We start from the raw sequence: 18,385 nt of genomic DNA, 5'->3' as shown, positions 1-18,385 counted from the left end.
CATCAAAAGAAAATACCTTGCCTGTCCAACACTAACTATACACAAGATGTTTATGACTGTCTCTAAACAAAACACAGAGTTTTTCAGTAAATAGTGTATGGCTCACTTGTATAAGGAAGCAAGTTTCCCTCAAAGAGATTCTGCAGTTTCTCCCCAGGCACTCTGCACACACTGATCAGGCTAGCAACCCTATAACACTCTTACACAGCTGAATGCCCTGATTAGCCCTCTGTGAGGCCAAAGACCCAAACTGGGCCCAATGTCTGGAACTTGCCCTCTCTCTCTCTCTCTCTCTCAGGGCCCTTATCCAGCTTTTCCAACAGACTGAAAAGCTGCTAACAAAACAAAACATTTTCCAGGAAGTTTTCCTTTTTCTAAAACATATAAGACAAGAACCTGGGACAAACATACCTGCCCTCAAATATACACACACACACACACACACACACACACACACACACACACACACACACACATATATATACATATATATATATATATATATATACAACCACAAACAATATCTCACAAGACTGTGAATTCAGTTTAAAGTGGATAAATTTGCCTTAATGGACCAAATCAACATTCAGACCATCAGGGATTTACTGTTCGATGGGTCACAGCAGTGTCTCCTAAAATAGACCCTCTCACTAAAAATCACCCAGAAAAAAATAAGAATCAGACATTCATATATACTAAGAGAAAGTAGTCCTTTGCTTGTTCAAAAATTATTTAAAAGACACCTAGTTTTTCATAACACCAATAAATCCATATAAATGTCAGGGTACAGAAGCAGGAATAAATCCCACCCTCACCTTAGCAAAGGTGTGAGCTCTGGGTGGAAGTCATATACACAAGCACATGATAAATATTGATTGATGAACCCTATGCATTTCGTCTTAGAGATTACATCAGGGGTATAAAAACATTTAGAATTTAGTGTGTGTAAATAAATTTTTTCCTCAGATTGATCCTGCAGATCATGACCTAAATCACATGGAATAGTGACACATATTCTTTAAATAGGAATATTGAGATGAAATAGGAAAATGGCATCCAAAAAAATGCCCTATATTAATACAACACTTTTATTCTGATAACCAATATTCTCCTTTATGTGATGCAAAGGAGTCACAACAGATACAGGTGCATAGGTCATCAGTCTAAATTGACTACATATATACATGTGTATTTATATATGGTATATATATATATATAGAGGGAGAGCTAGTCCATTTAGACTGATGATATAATAAATATATATATATATATCCACCTTACCAAGCTAGAGTCCAGTAAGAGGCAAGGCACTGCAGTAATTTCTCAATTGAAAAATGTTTTTAAATAGCCATAATGCTTACTATAATCTGTTATACATCATGATCCTCACGGTAGCCAACATAACAGTTTCTGGGCCTCACAGGACCCCATCATCAGGGCAAAGAGATGTAAATGGCATACTGAAAGCCAACCACCACAAAAAAAACACAGAGAGGTGACTGCTTACCTTACAGATGCTTCCACCTTATAGTCGACGGAGCCAGAGACCAGAGGTGTGCTCCCATCATCCGGAAGTCACTGCAACATCATCACTGAGCTACCGCACTCAAAGGATAATTTTACATTTAATAGCAACAGCAATTTCACAGTTGCAGACTCAGATGAATCAGCAGTGACACAAAGACCCTTTTTAAGAACATGCACAAGAGTCGGAATAAAGGCTTCTAAAATTCCACCAGAGGTAGCGGTCAAGCCCAAAGGATACTCAAGAGCAACAGGCAAAACAAATAATTGATATTCAATCTCTCATCAAAAAAGTCTAACCCCTGCAGAAATGTCAGTTTTAAACAAAGTCTCTCCTTTGTCCCAACAAATCAACATGATGAGTTTAAGTGGCAAACAAATTTACATCGATTGAGACACAAGCTAAAAATGTGCAAGTTTTTTTCAACATCAAAATACCATTAATCCCTCTGAAGTTACCAATACAGTTGTCAATAAAAACACTAAGTCCTTTTTTGATCTACCATCTACCAACACATCAATTAAAAACACGTCCATACCCAATGATAAGGGATTGACCATGATGCAACACTTTATATAAAATGTACGAAATGAATTTGGCATAAATGGTAATCTATTTCTTCAACAACTTCATCTAATTTTTACTTGGAATTATTTCCTGTATTTCCTGCATCTTCTGCTTGTGGGTTGCACGATGGGCAACAGTGCAGCCCCGGCTTCTGTCACATATTCATGTTTCTGCAGGAACAGGAGTTTTTCTTTTCTAAACCTGAATTTAAACAACATTGTATTAATTATCCACTAAATCGATGACTACTTTATGTTATGGAATGGGGTGAATCGTTGTTTCTGCAAATAATGGAGTGAATTAACCGCCTACCATCAGCAATTAAGTGTATCTATAACACCAGCAGAGAACAGATTATTTTTTTAGATTTGACAGTCTTTTTGAAAGGTGGTAAACTAGAAACAACAGCATTTTATAAACAGACAGAAACATGCTTTTGGAATCAAGTAGTCATCACCCTAAAGACTTGAATCAAAGACTGCCTTATTCCCAAATGTTGCGGGGTGGCACGGATTATCAGTAACCCACCATCATTACCTGAAGCACAGTCCAGGCATCCTAAGGACCATAATTGCTAATTGAATTGGTCTATGAGATTTACAACATCTATTTTAATAATCCCTAGAGCTACAAAGGTGTTATGACCCTTAGTTACAAAAAACCATAATCTTCCTGGCCTTCAAAATACCAAAGCTATAACATGTTACAAAAGAGGCTGTAAGTTAAAGGATTATTTAGTGATAATCGATATTACTAACTACCAGCCAACGTCAGGACTGTTTGGATATACCAAAAAGTCAGGCTGCTACTGCTGCACCTAATGTATCACCTGTAATTATCTTATCACGGGATCAAACTTCAAACACCCATTCAAGGAAAGAATTTCGATATTCAATAGGTCCTAAATTGTACCTCTAAATTTGTGGTGTACTATATCACATGCCCTTATAGCACATATATTATATTGGGATGACTAGCCGTATGTTCAAGGAGCATATGGCACTTCACTGATCGGCAATTACTAAACCTCTGGCTGGCCAGGAAATAAACCAGCCCATAGCTTGACATTTTAGAGAGAAGTAACATTTGCTATCTTCACTACATTATTAAATAATTAATCAAATTCAGCCGATGCCAAAAGAAGGAGATAAATATGCATCTCTAAACAAATTGGAATCCAGATGGATCTACAAATTGGATTCATTACAGTCCTGTGGACTGAACGCAAAAAACAACTAGAATGTTTTTTACTTCCTTAATTTTGTGCATACATATATATAATTTGTTTTACATTTTTTACATATTTTTTCCTTTTTTCAATCTTCTATTTTAGTATTTTTTTGATAATCTGTCAGTAGTACACAACTATTGTAGGTAAATCTACAGCACATTTTGTGCTTTCATATACAGTAGACCGCAGTAATTACTGTAGCAAAATCAGGAATCACTGCTTTTGCATATATAATAACTTGTACTTATATGTTTTTTTGTGCAGGCTTTATTGCATATTAGTTATCTATTTGTTTAGCGCTATATTATTATTCTCTCACTCTATATACTGTATGTCTCCTATAAAAACTATGATACAATGTGCACATAGCATTGTTATGATTGGGATTTGTATTCTCCAATGTATTTTCCTTTCACCAGGAGCCAGAATCAGAGACAGCATCCTGGCTAGTCTAAGCAACCACGGGCCGCTCAGTGATGTACAGTAATCACTGGAATACCGATTTCCGGATGACGGGTGCACCCCTCTTGTTTCCAGTTCCAGCGTCTATAAGGTGGAGGCCTCTGTCACCTCTCTGTGTTCTTTTTGTGGCGGTTGGCTTTCAGTATGCCATTTACATCTCCTCTGCCCTAATGACGGGGGGCATGTGAGGCCCAGAAATATTACATTGACTACGATGAGGATCATGCTGTATAACAGATTTTACTAAGCATTAAGACTCTATAAAAGCATTTATTCAACTGAGAATGTCCTGCAGTGTCATGCCTCTTACTGGACTCTAGCTTAATATGGTTGATTTATTTACATGCAGCAGTGGCATGCAGGTGGATGTATTAACTATTTGGGAGTGCTGGATATTTTGCATAGATATCTCTCTCTCTCTCTCTCTCTCTCTCTCTCTCTAAATATATATATATATATATATATATATATACAAACAGAAAACCCAGCACTCACCAAAGTAAGCTCACTTATCCTCAACAATTCAATAAATGAATGATGGGGGTTTAGTTAGTGGATTGGTCAATGCACGGAAGCCTGCAAACTGATCGCCAAGGTACCCCACTTTCAAGCAGGTCCTACACTATCACAGAGTCTTAAAACCTGACTACTTCACTGCTGTTGCACACATCATCTGCTTGCTAGATTTAATGTGCACCTGCCCCACACTTTATGGCTTTTAAAGGTACACTAGTCACCTTACATTGGCCTAGATAGATTGCTAAGGAACAGCTGAGGCAGGTTCAGAATAATAGAGTCCACACGGGGTGCATGAGAAAGCTAGTGGCCAAGGTTGATAAGAGTTAACCATAGATTAACCCCGTCATATACACAAATATTTGTGTATATATATCTATATATATATTTATTTTAGTGGTAATTCAAGAGCTCTGTTGGTGACTGCCTCACCTTTAAAAGTGATGAGTTAGTTGACATGTGAGCTTTAAACCAGGTAGCATATTTGCAGTTTGACTCTGATGTGATAGCAGTTGCCAGGTTGTCAAAAATCTGGGTGATTGTGTAGGACTTGCAGTGAAATGGGTCCCTTGACGCTGGGCTGCATTGATCAATCCATGAAACAAACCCCATTATTTAGGTATTAAGGTGGGTGGATTTACTATGCAGAATGATGTGCTCTATGTAAATATATATATCTGCAGCCTTTGATGTTTTCAGACAATTTCCTGTGGCGCTTAGGCTGTGATTGGTGGTGGGTGTGTCTTACCTATGTTTGCTGCTATAAAGAGGGGGCCTTTTGAGACACTGGTGACTGGGGTCATTTTGATGGTATGTGAGAAGTCTTGAAAAAGGTCATGCAATGACTGAAATGTTGACAACCCCTGGAATGCATTCATGAGCTATTATTAAAAAAACACCTGCTATTATTGGTGAGTGCCTGTGTCTTGGTTATATATATATATATATATATATATATATAGTTTCCCAGGGTCTGCCATATTTATCAATAAATGTCCTTTTTTAGTCTTGAACCATCAATGGTTTAATGAGGTAAAGACTGAATATCTTTTGCCTTCTTCTTCTGTACTGAAACCTTCAAACCAAAGACACCCAGAAAAGGTGGCCAGCCTCTCAATTTGTGCAATCAAACAATGTATTACTTAATATGGTTTAACATGTATTATTTTAATAATCCTTACATGAAACATTAAATAATGCTGATATGACCTCACATTGTGGTAGATATTATCTCTTTGGCTGTATTTACCCCTTACAGAGTATAAGCTCTTGAAAGCAAGGAAACTCCTAATAGAGATCAGTCCAGCACTATGCACCCAAAAATATTTTTGATACAATGGATGTCATCCAATTTTTATCTCAGAACATGAAGTTTTAGATATATTTTCCATATGGAGGGTTTCTTTGCACATAAAATTATTTAAAGATTATCATCTTTCATCTCAATACATAATATGATGTATATAACTCTGCACAAAGTTCCAGTAATGGCAATTGGTCTTTACATACTGTATAGTTGGTATCAAGAAATGAAAGAAACCAATATAATACATATAAATCACTAGGTATGGATATAAATATGGATAGAATTGTTATAATCCATACCAATATATAACAGCACATTCAGGATATTAATATCCCATCTGTTGGATATACTTATTTTACAAAATATATCCCTATTTATAACCGGTGCTTTCAACATATTAGATTTTCCTATACAGTATATTATATAACAAACAAAAAAAGTAGAAAAAAAGACGGTCTCCTTTGAAAAACTCAAATAGATCTCAAATACATGAGCCTAAGATGTCTTCAGAATTTTTTTTTAGGTATTAGTGTAGCAATCCAAAGGGTGTAGATATTATTATAAGCATTAAGCATGTTTATTATTTATTGTATTCACCTGAATTATATACAACACATGCATATTTAGGCACAAAACCTACAGTATATTAATTATTTGTTAAAATACATTTTATTAAATACAGTTTAGTAACTGCATCAAGTATCCCTACGTTGTTTTTAACTATTTAGTACATTTATAAACCACACGTTGTTGAACTTACATATTTTCAGTAGTCTGCTCTTGACATGTACTGTATGTAGCCTGTTCTCTTTTCAGGGGATGGATGAATGAATGAAAAGGCTTGAAGGCTCAGTATCTGGGATAATTTTTATCTGTGTTAATTAACTAACTCATTTGGAAAGTGATGATATCATCTAATAAGCATGCTCTTTAATCAATGGCCACACGTCACAGGCTCTACTGAGTCTCTCTTTATTGTATTAGGACATCTCAAAGTTCTCCACATTTTTGTCTTTCCCAAATGTGTCAGTGTCTCACTATTTCCTATATCTGTGCTAGTCTCTCTTTCTCTGCCACTACTGTGTGCCTCTTGAGGTGTGCCTCTTGGTTTTGTGTGGTAATTTAGGTATTGGCAACTGTATGGTATACTAGGGAATACACTGATGTGAATGTACTTCTCTCTGTGAGACCTAACAACAAAAGTACAAAAAAACAATAATTGATTGAATGTGGTAGTCACTGGCAAATGTATGATCCATATTCTTTCTGAGGTGACGCCTAGCAGCACAACAATAATTAAAGAGTAAGACAGGCCCCCATTGTCCCCCAAATATGCAGCCCATAATGAAAATAGAGCTATATATAATCCAAAAAAATCTATGCAAAAAAGACCATCCCTAATGCCCCCAAAAAATACAGCTCATTTTTAAAAGAAGAGTGGTGCAAAATAGAATTGTCCTTGGGCCCTCCCACGCACTTTTATATTTGATATTAAAAAGGACATGCACAGTTTAACAAACCAAGCACTTCAGCAACAGGGGCTGACACCTTTGTGACTGAAATGCTTGGTTTGTTTGGACCCCCACAAACCAAATATTTGGAAGTACTACCTCCAATCATTAATGAGGAGGTTGATGATGAGGGTGTTAATGACAGTATAAACTTGTAAAATATCTTTAGATAACTAACTTCCCTAGCTCTACTAACTTTGGCCTCACAAATGGAGAAGATGCCTTCACAAATGGTGTCAGCATTTAGGTAAAAATAATTGCACACCCAAGAGGTGGCTTTTTTGGTCTTATGCCCTGGCATCCCAATGGCTTTCTTTGTATCACAGGCAAGAACTGCAGCCATTGGTGGCTGATTTACACAAACAACATCATCAGCATCCTTATCTTTAGTGTCAGATACTCAGAGAGTAGTACTCTCATTTTCCCCTCATTTTGTTCCACTTTTACACAAGCATCCTCAATTTCTTTTTTTTTTTCAATATATATTTTATTGAGGTTTGCAAAATACAAGCAAAAGTAGCAAGAAATAGCATGGGGTCCAACCGATACACCAATCCCAGTTGTATCACAAATTGAAATTAACCAAACACATATATGGTGGAGCCCAAGGTAAAACCTCACATTTTCCATTTTCTCATATAACATACCAAGATTATAGACAATAGGATTATAAAAGTCATATAAGAGCTATTTTGCAGAATAAACAGTCACAAATCTGGTATAAAAATAAAACAAAAATCTCAACAGTATAACATTTAAATGCGTCCTCCCTGTCGGGGAACACAAAAACCAAAAACTATAAACAAACAGAAAAAAATAAATAAAATTGTACCTGCCCAGGTTAAGGGACCGCCGACCCATCCATGGAGACATCATCAGAGCTAGAGAAGATATGAGGCTGACGGAGAACCAGAGAGCAGGAGAAGAGAAGAGGGGTGTATACGGCTGCGGTGGGTACCAGAGACCAGGGTGTGAATGGGGATATGAAAAAAGGGGGAGAGATGGGAAGGCAAAGGGAGTTGGGTGTCTATGGGAGAGAGACCGGAGAGTTGTCAGTCAGGAGTTGTAGGCCATACCATGTGGTGCAGCAGAAACTCTGCTGAATAGCCAATTTTGTTATAGTGTAGCTTATGTCTGAATTGACCCCAGCATTGAAATAGCGCAGGAGTCAGTATTTCCTTATTGAGGGATGTTTCTAACCAGTCCATTGTGAACAGGAAAAGGAGCCTAGAGGTCACTAGAGGTAATGTGGGAGGGGTGTCATGGATCCACTGCTGAAGTATAGCTTTTCTGCCTACTGCAGAGAGAATCACTACCAGTTTCGCATCCTGGGAGGGGAGATCAGTTTGGTCACGAATATGTCCAAAGAGAGCCCAAGAGGCAGTGCATTGAAAACGTAAGCCCAACTCGGAGCCCAACTCAGCTCAGCCCAAAAAGCCTGAATATGAGGGTAGTGCCAAAAGCAATACATCAAATCAGCTATCGGTGCAGAGCATTTTATGCATTTTGCAGAGTCAGATAAACCCATCAAATGACTCCTCTTTGGAGAGATGTAGGCTCTATGTAAGATCTTATAGGACATTTCCTGGTATAAACTGGCCGGGATGATTTTTAGAGAGGCTGTAAAACTATCCATGATATCGTTAGGAGACATAGCAAAAATTTGGGAGGACCACTTCTGAACCTGAGGTAGGTCAGAGGAGGGTACATGTTCTGTACGTATGCGGGCGTAAATAGTTGAGATGGAATACGTCCCAGAACGCAAGAGCGTGTCTAGGGAGTTAGTAAAATCTGACGGGTGTAAGTGTGAGAGGACCGATTGTATGTAGTGCGAGGCCTGAAAGAAGAAGAATATGTGGTGAGGATTGATGTTGAATTTAGTCAGTACATCAGCGAAGGAGAGTAACTTCTTCCCTGAGTCCGGAAGGTCGGCGATCTGCACAATTCCAGCCGCGTGCCAAGCGGTGAAGGGAAAAGAGGCTTTACCATTCTGAAACTGTAGATTACCGACCAAAGGCAAAAATAATGAGTAGGTGTATTTTAGCTGCAGAGATTTTCTAGACAGCCGCCATGCTATTATGGTAGAAGTCAAAAGTGGGTTGTCAATGTGCAAGGACAATAGTTCAGATTTAGTCGCATGGAGAAGAAAGTGTAAGGATAGAGGGGCACAGAGTTGGGAGTCAATCATCCAATCAGTAAAGACTGAAGTACCTCTAAGCCAGTCCATAGCGAAACGTAAAAGGCATGCTCTATTGTACTGCTCTATGGGGATGATTCCGAGTTGTTCGCTCGCTAGCTGCTTTTAGCAGCATTGCACACGCTAAGCCGCCACCCTCTGGGAGTGTATCTTAGCTTAGCAGAAGTGCAAACGAAAGATTAGCAGAATTGCGAATAGAAATTTCTTAGCAGTTTCTGAGTAGCTCCAGACTTACTCAGCCATTGCAACCAGCTCAGTTCTTTTCGTTCCTGGTTTGACGTCACAAACACACCCAGCGTTTGCCCAACCACTCCCCCGTTTCTCCAGCCACTCCTGCGTTTTGCAACTCGAACGCCTGCGTTTTTCCGCACACTCCCATAAAACGGCCAGTTTCCGCCCAGAAACACCCACTTCCTGTCAATCACACTACAATCAGCACAGCGATGAAAAAGCTTCGCTATGCCGTGAGTAAAATACCTAACTTTTGTGTAAAATAACTAAGCGCATGCGCTCTGCGAACCTTGCGCATGCGCAGTTAGCGACTAATCGCAGTATAGCGAAAATCAGCAACGAGCGAACAACTCGGAATGACCCCCCATGTCCGGCATATTCATACCCCCTTTCTGTACCGTCTGGGACAATTTGAAAAAGCTTATTCTGGGACGTTTATTGGCCCAAATAAATTTGGAGATGGACGAGTTAAGGTAAGACAAGTCAGATTTCGAGAGCATTATCAGAACCATCTGGAGGACATAGAGCAGTTTGGGAAAGCTAGCCATTTTAACTAGGTTGCATCGTCCCATTAAATTGAGGGGTAGTGTTTGCCAGAGCAGCAGTTCAGTCTGAATTTTGACAAGAACAGGACGTATATTGTCAGAATAGAGACGGGTGGGGTCAGAGGGAAGGAGATTCCCAAGATATGTAATATGTGTAGGAGCCCAACGGAATGGAAAAGGAGTATCCCAGCCCATGGTGACTTGAGGAAATATGGCTAAAGCCTCTGATTTGTCATAGTTGATGGAGAAGCCAGCAAAGGAGGATAAACATTCAATAGCATCCTGCAATGCCGGAATAGAGTGTCTCGGATTGGAGGTGAGAAGGAGAATATCATCTGCAAACGCCATCAGTTTAATCTCTCTGTTGCCTATCTTAATACCCTTAAAGGTAGGTAAATTCAGGATGTATCGTAAAAAGGGTTCTAAAGCCAGGTTGAAGAGAAGGGGGGAGAGAGGGCATCCCTATCTAGTTACCCTTTTTAAGGACGGAGGGAGGCGAAGGAATATTATTGACTACCACCTGTGCAGTAGGGTGACTATAAAGGGAGTTGATAAGGCCACGGAAATTCTCGCCAAATCGTTGATGGAGCAAGACTCTAGTCAAGTGGGGCCAAGCAATCTTGTCAAAAGCTTTTTCTGCATCAAGGTTTATCAGTATGTTATCTGTGAAATTGTGAGTGCGCGAGTGGCTGCCAGGGAAGCTCTAATACCCTGAACAGATTGTCTATTTTTAATGAAGCCCATCTGTGCAGGTGATACAATACGGGAAATGCAAGGATGTAGCCTGTTGGCCATAAGCTTTGTGAGAATTTTGAAATCCTGGTTGAGTAAGGAGATCAGTCTATATGAGCCGGGTAAGGAAGGATCCTTACCAGGTTTTGCTAAAACTTTAATAGTGGCTTCGTTGAATCTAATTGGAGTGTGCTTAGAGGTAAGAATGTGGTTGTAAAGGGATTTGAGGGTGGGAGCCAGCTCGTCACAAAGCATTTTATAAAACTCTGCACCAAAACCATCTGGGCCAGGGCTTTTGTTGTTTGGTAAGGTTTTAATAACATCAATCACCTCCTCAACCGTAACCGGGGATTTTAGGGAGGCTCTCTCCTCCTGGGTCAATACCGGGAGGGAGGCTTTCTCCAGAAAGGAGTGGTTTGCTTCTGGATCATCAGGACTCTTGGCATATAGAGATTGGTAGAAATTTCTAAATTCGGTGCAAATAGTTTCGGGGTCAGTAGTCAACCTGCCGAAGCTATGGACTGCGTTCACCCACGTGCGGGATTTGGGGCCCTTGATTAGATTGGCCAGTAATTTTCCCGATTTATTACCCCATCTATGAAATATGTTCCGTTGATAATCGTAGGACAATTGGGCTCGCTCTGTGAGGAACGTATCGTAGATGATTTTGGCAGAGAGATAGGCCTCTTTGTGTGCGGGGGTATCATGTTGGGTATACCTTCGGTACGCTGAGGTAAGAGTGGCAATTAGGGTCTGTAATTGAGAAGTAAACTTCTTCCTTTTGGAATGAGTATAAGACATTATGTGACCCCGAAGGACGGCCTTGGCTGCACCCCAAAATATTGTCGAATCCAAGCACTGATCGCTGTTATCTAGGTTGTAGTTAAGTCAGGATTGCTTTAAATGTAAGAGGAAATCAGTGGAGTGGCGTAAATAGGCAGGGAAGTGCCACCTAGGAGTACTACGTGAGGGCAGAGTTAATTGGATGTGGAGAGAGATCGGGGCATGGTCGGAAATAATGATATTCTGAATTGAGGTGTGGGTAACCTTGGGGAGAAGGCCAGTGGAGGTAAAAATTTAATCAATTCTAGAGTGGGAAGAATGAGGATAGGAATAGAAAGTAAAGTCTTTTAGAGTGGGATGGGGGATGCGCCAGGGATCTAATAGGTCCAATTGTGTGCAGAAGGAGGAAAGTAGTAGTGTATGGGGTGTCTTAGAGGAGGTACTTACCCCGGATCTATCCATAGATGGGTCAGCTACCAAATTGAAGTACCCACCGATAATCAGGTTTGTACTACCCCAACTGAGGAGGGTCGTTAGGAGATCTGCAAAAAAGGAATCAGGTGAAACATTGGGTGCATAGAGATTAAGAAGGGTATAAACAGTGTTATTGACATTGATGTCTAATAGTAAGAATCTACCCCCAGGATCACAAAGTTTTCTCAGTTTAGAATATTGTAGATTGGTATGTAGTAGTAACGCCACCCCCCCAGATTTTGAATGATACGGAGACGAGATACAGTCTCCGATCCATGGAGCACGTAGGGTATGTCTAGGGTCATCCAACCAGTGCGTCTCCTGAAGGAAGACGACATGGGAGGACATGCGTTTCAGGTGGGATGCCACCTTCTTTCGTTTGACCGGGTGATTCAGGCCTTCTACGCTCCAAGAGATGATTCGGAGTGATGTAGTATCTGGGATTCCGTCTACATGAGATAGTGGGTGGGCGTCAGAGGGCATATCAACCCACCCCTACCGGACAAAACATTAGCAGAAAAATGTGAAGGGTAAAGTAGGGTCCCACCCCATCCCAGCGAGCGGAGGAGGGTTTCCCCAATGGAGGGTAGGGGTCCTGGCCTAGGCAGATAAATCTAACAAAACTTATAAACATAAACAGAGACAACAAAGAATAACAAGAAAAAGATAACAAAACAAGTCTCGAGTGTGTAATAGTTACACTCGAGGCAGTTCATAAGTGAGACCAGAAGCAGGTCACCAGCAGACAGGATCAGGCATCATTCATGTGTTGGTAAGAGAGAAATGCCGCCCGGCCTCCCCAGGATCATCAAATACCCGCGGCTTGACATCCTCGAAGACCCTGAGGCGAGCCGGGTAGAGTAGGGAGAATCTGACCTTTGCCTCAAATAGGTGCTTGCAGATGGGAGCGAGCTCTTTGCGTCTCGCGGCCACCACCGCAGAAAAGTCCTGAAAGATGAGGAGGCGATCCCCATTGATTGAGAGGCTACCAGCCTTGCGGTAGTGGTCAAGAAGTCTCGATTTGTCCGCATAATTCAGGATCCTCTGCGCTCAGGCCCCAATCTATGGGCTCTTTCGATGACAAGGGGGAGTCCATTCGGATCCATAGAAAGTTGCTTTGGAATGCCTGATGAAAGGAGGTCCAGAAGCTCAAGACCTTTTATCGACTCTGGGATGCCTATGACCCGTAAGTTGTTACATATGCTGTGATTTTCGAGGTCATCTAGATTTTCTGAGAGGTCAGAGACCTCTAATTGTTTGACCTGTAGAGAGCGTTGCACCTCCTCCAAGTTGTCCTCTAAGGTTGATATCCTCTGCTCCGCTTCGTCCTGGTGAGTGGAGTGTTGACTGAGCAGGATCGAGGAGGATTCTATGGCTTCCTTGATGCCCGCCAGCTTTTCGTTGAGGAGTGGTCCTAAGACCGCTAGCAGGTCCTTGTGTTTCATCTTAGGTTGTTTCACAAGTGGCCATGATTTGCGAGAGCGCTGAGATAATGAGCGTGTGGTCGAATGGTCAGAATCAGATGAATCGCCACAGGGAGTATCCTCTCGGGAATGCTGAGTAGTGCCTGTGGACATTACGGGCAGAGGTATCAGGAACTTTTCCATGCAGGGGTAGTTTATGAGGGAAAGATTTGTGGCACAGAGAGCTCGAATAGTAAAGGATATAACGGGTCTCACTTACAAGGCATACGTATTCAAAGCAACCCCATTTTGGTCATGTCTCTCGGAAGGTGAGAGAGGTGTGAGGTTCCCCCAGCCAGGAGTACAGATGATATGGGGTATAGCGTATTCCCACCCTGGTTTTTGAGGTATATAGGCGTACGGGGGGAGAAATGAAGAGGGTGACCGCTGAACAATACAATAGAGGGGCAAAGAGTGTCCACTTCCAGCAGGAATCGAGGGTCGTCCCCAGGCCCAGCGGGTATTGGGTTGATGAAAGTAGGCTGGCTGGCTAATAAAATCAAATATGGCCAAAGGGTCAGCAGGATAGTGTCAATAGCAGCCCCGTATTGTGTAGGTAGGGCGGAACAAGGCTTTCTCCGTACAGATAGATGGCGGCAGCATGGTGCGGTCGGGTGCCGGAGTGAGCACAGAACCCACTGCCAGGGTCCGTTTTGTGGCCCAGCGGAGCGGAGGTATAGAGGAGATCCCATTTACAGGGACGTTCCAAGCCCCCTTTATGGCGGTCACCCGGTACCTTACCGCCGAGATGCAGGTGAGGGAGGGAGTGCTGCGGATGGCTGTAGGAGGACTCCCAGGAGAGCCGTTAGGAGTGGGGAGCCAGGTGCTGCAATATGGAGGCAGCCATTTATCTGAAGGGCCGGCTGATTCACGGAAGTTGAGGGCCACAGGCGGCAGGGCTCCCCTCGGTAGCGGGAGCAAGGCACCTACTGTTGGGCCGGCGGCCGTGGGGCTGCTCCCCGTGTTAGAGAGGCTTCAGGCACTCACTTGTCACAACAGTCCGTCCCGTGGTACAGCGTGCGGGTGCCAGCGCCACAGCTACAGCGATGAGGCATGGGTCAGGCTGCTCCCACGGCGGCTCTCAGATCCGGGGTCAGGCGGCTACAGGGTACGACGGGTGCGTCCGGCCCGGCAAGGCCGCTCAGAATACATTAGGTGGGCTGAAGGATGCGGGCACAGCGTGTCTGGGTGCCGGCGGGTCAGCTTCAAAATCGAGGTCCCGGCTTCGGCGTGGGGACCAGCCCGCAATCCGCGGGAGCCTCCACCGCGCTCCCCGATTCCGCAGCTCAGGTCAGTAATGAGCAGGGGGGGTTATGAAGGAGCTTGAGGGTGCAGAACAGTGAAAAGGAGTGGGTCTGGGCAGCAAGGACGGCAGGGAAGATGTTTTTCAAGCAGGAGCCCTGAGAAGCTGCGACTGCTCTCCTCCATTGCCAGGCCACACCCCCGCATCCTCAATTTCTATTATGTCTTCATCACTATCTTTATTTGTACTGCTCCCCACATGTGCAGATGTTGCATAAATGGTAGAAGGAGGCAAAAGATGCTTCTCTATGAGGACACTGTGAGAAATGTCAGACTCACTCATAGCTAACGTGGACACCCCTAAGCACACATTTTATTCTACTGCCTTAGTCATTTTAAGTTTTTTCGACATCTAGGGGTAAATTTACTAAGATGGGAGTTCTATTTAAGATGGGATGTTGCCCATAGCAACCAATCATATTCTTCTTCTCATTTTTCTAGCAGCTTTTAGAAGATAATATCTGGAATCTGATTGCAATGGGCAACATCCCATCTTAAATAGAACTCCCATCTTAGTAAATTTACCCCCTTGACTCTGAGTGAAAAGGTCTTGTATCATCATGAGAGGCAGAATATGCCTCACTGACAGTTTCAAAACCACCACTCATAAATAAAGGCCAATGCCTTAGCCTTTCCTTTTCACTGTGTGTGGTAAATGCCATGCTGGTAATTTTGTTTTTCTGCACTAAACTTTCTATTTAGTGGAAGGTGTTTCTTCTTCACCACTGTATTGTTTTTTTTTCATTTTAGATGCCTTGACTTATACCCGCTATGCCCTTGATCATCGGCTTTAGTAGATGATGTCTTCATCGTGACTTGTGGCAACAGCTGCTGCACTAGTACTTGGTTGCTATTCACCAAACTGATCATTATATATTTTTTAATTGGCAGATTACTGCATACAGGCCCTCATTCCGAGTTGTTCGCTCGTTATTTTTCATCGCATCGCAGCGATTTTCCGCACACTGCGCATGCGCAATGTTCGCACTGCGGCTGCGCCAAGTAAATTTGCTAAGAAGTTTGGTATTTTACTCACGGCATTACAAGGTTTTTTCTTCGTTCTGGTGATCGTTGTGTGATTGGCAGGAAGTGGGTGTTTCTAGGCGGAAATTGGGCGTTTTATGGGAGTGTGTGAAAAAATGCTGCCGTTTCTGGGAAAAACGCGGGAGTGGCTGGAGAAATGGGGGAGTGTCTGGGCGAATGCTGGGTGTGTTTGTGACGTCAAACCAGGAACGACAAGCACTGAACTGATCGCACTGGAAGAGTAAGTCTTGAGCTACTCAGAAACTGCAAAGTAAAATCATTTCGCAATATTGCGAATACATCGTTCGCAATTCAGCTAAGCTAAGATTCACTCCAGAGGGCGGCAGCTTAGCGTGTGCATTGCTGTGAAAAGCGGCTAGCGAGCGAACAACTCGGAATGAGGACCAGAGTCACTAGGGTAAAGTGCAAAAAACTGTACAAACAATTATTTATTATTTTTCTTTTTTGAATTGCAGATCATTTCAAACTGCATGGAGTCACATGGCTTATATAGACATGTGAAGAAAGTGCACTAAGGTTAAGCTCACAAAACATAAACAATAGATCTTTATGTTTTGTTCCTTCTTTTTTGAACATTCAGCTTGGTTCAAGCTGCGTGGAGTCACAGGGGTTATATATGCACGTGAACAAAGGGTAAGGAGCTCCAAATAGTACAAACAATAGAAGAATATTTGACAGTGAGTCACACAATGTATTGCTGCTTGTTAACAGCCACTTTACAGTAGATGGACACATCAAAGCCAATTTACAGCAGCATACATCACAGAATACGCCTATACACTGATTATACACAGAGCTCCGCCACTTGTAAGTCTGGAGTCTGATACAGCACATCCAATACTACAAAGTGCAGAGCAGGATACAGCAGTGTGCCTGAGAGTGAAATGATGCTGACTCATGGCCACGGTGCCTGATGTAGAGTCCAAAACCCATGATAAACCGACATCGGGAGGATAATATTTTGTCTTGAAGTCAAATCCGAGTCTGGTGGGAAAACCCAAGCCACGGCTCGGCAAGACTCGGATCCCGGAATTGGAATTTTTTTATCTCTTGAATTTACACCTTTAAACCTTCATTTTGTGCTATTAACTTCAATACACTACCATACAGGTATTTGTATGCAACAGGCAGAGCATGAAAAGCTCTACTATTTTCGGTGAATGATGTAAGACAGTATATCATAGGTAGAGATGAATGGTTTGGAATTTCTCTAAAGCAAACATGCCCAAACTTCCAGTATCTGAGCCAATCCAAGACATGGCTTGGGGTTTCCTGCAAGGCTCAAGTTCCAAATCAAAGCAAAACATCATCCTCCTAGTGGTGGAATCTCGTAGGTTTTGGATTCCATATAAGGGCGATGCAGCTGGTACCCAGCACCATTTAATTTCTCAGGCACACTGCTGTATGTTGCATTGTGCTCTGCTAGTTTATGTGGCTGTGTCCAGACTCCATGAGTGGCAGTGCTGTGTCCAGAGTGACAGTGGCTCAAATAAAAGTGGCTGTGCTATGTCCATACAAGTAGCTGTACTGTGTTGAGACTCCAGACTAGTGGCTGTGCTGTGTGTTTAGATTCCATACAAGTGGCTGTGCTGTGTGTCTAGACTCCATACAAGTGGCTGTGGTGTGTCCATCCAAAAGTGGCTGTGCGATGTCCATCCAAAAGTGGCTGTGCTGTGTCCATCTAGAAGTGGCTGTGCTGTGTCCATCCAGAAGTGGCTGTGCTGTGTCCATCCACAGGCTATGGGGGTGATTCAGAGCTGATCAAAGATGTGCTAAATTTGGCACATCTACAATCAGTTTCTCTGACATGCGGGGGGACACCCAGCACAGGGCTGGTCCAACTCGCATTTCAGGCCCTACCCCTACCACGCATGGGTGCAAAAGCATCACATGATAGCGATGCTTTTGCACCCACTAAGAAGCTCCCTGACTGCGCAGCCTAGCTGCAATGGCAGGTGGCTAACCACCATGTTCTGTGACATCATGCAGCTGCCACGGCCCGACCCCACAATGGTCCAGGCATGCCAGCATTGTCCGGACCGTACCCCACCAACAGCGTTCTAATGCCGTTGGCACACCCCCTCCCGCCCCATGACCGCCTCTGCCTGTCAATCAGGCAGAGGAGATCCCAGTCCTTAGATGCTTTTAGCATCTCACTGGGCCTCATGGGGTGCACACGCACAGTGCACCCGCTGCACAAGTGCACTCCCCAAAGGGCTTCAGACTGCAATCACTGCCACTGCAGTGTTCGGGTCTGAATAATGCCCCATGTCCAGTCCCCAGTCTAATTCTGTCAAACAGTGGTACGGCTTCCCAGTTAAAAGTAAAAAGAAACATACTGTATATTGTATCATTTGTTTGTACTGTTCAGTGCACTACACCCCAGTATACTGGACTCCAATGCACTTTGTTCACTTCACGTAAGCCCTGTGACTCAACACAGTGTGAGTTGATCCGAAAGTTTAAAAAAAAGTAAAAAAATTTTTTATTGATGTT

Source organism: Pseudophryne corroboree, chromosome 4 (genome assembly GCF_028390025.1).
Source record: "Pseudophryne corroboree isolate aPseCor3 chromosome 4, aPseCor3.hap2, whole genome shotgun sequence".
In the NCBI taxonomy this organism is placed as follows: Eukaryota; Metazoa; Chordata; class Amphibia; order Anura; family Myobatrachidae; genus Pseudophryne; species Pseudophryne corroboree.
The sequence above is the reverse complement of the archived record's forward strand: the minus strand, read 5'-3'. Positions refer to the sequence as shown.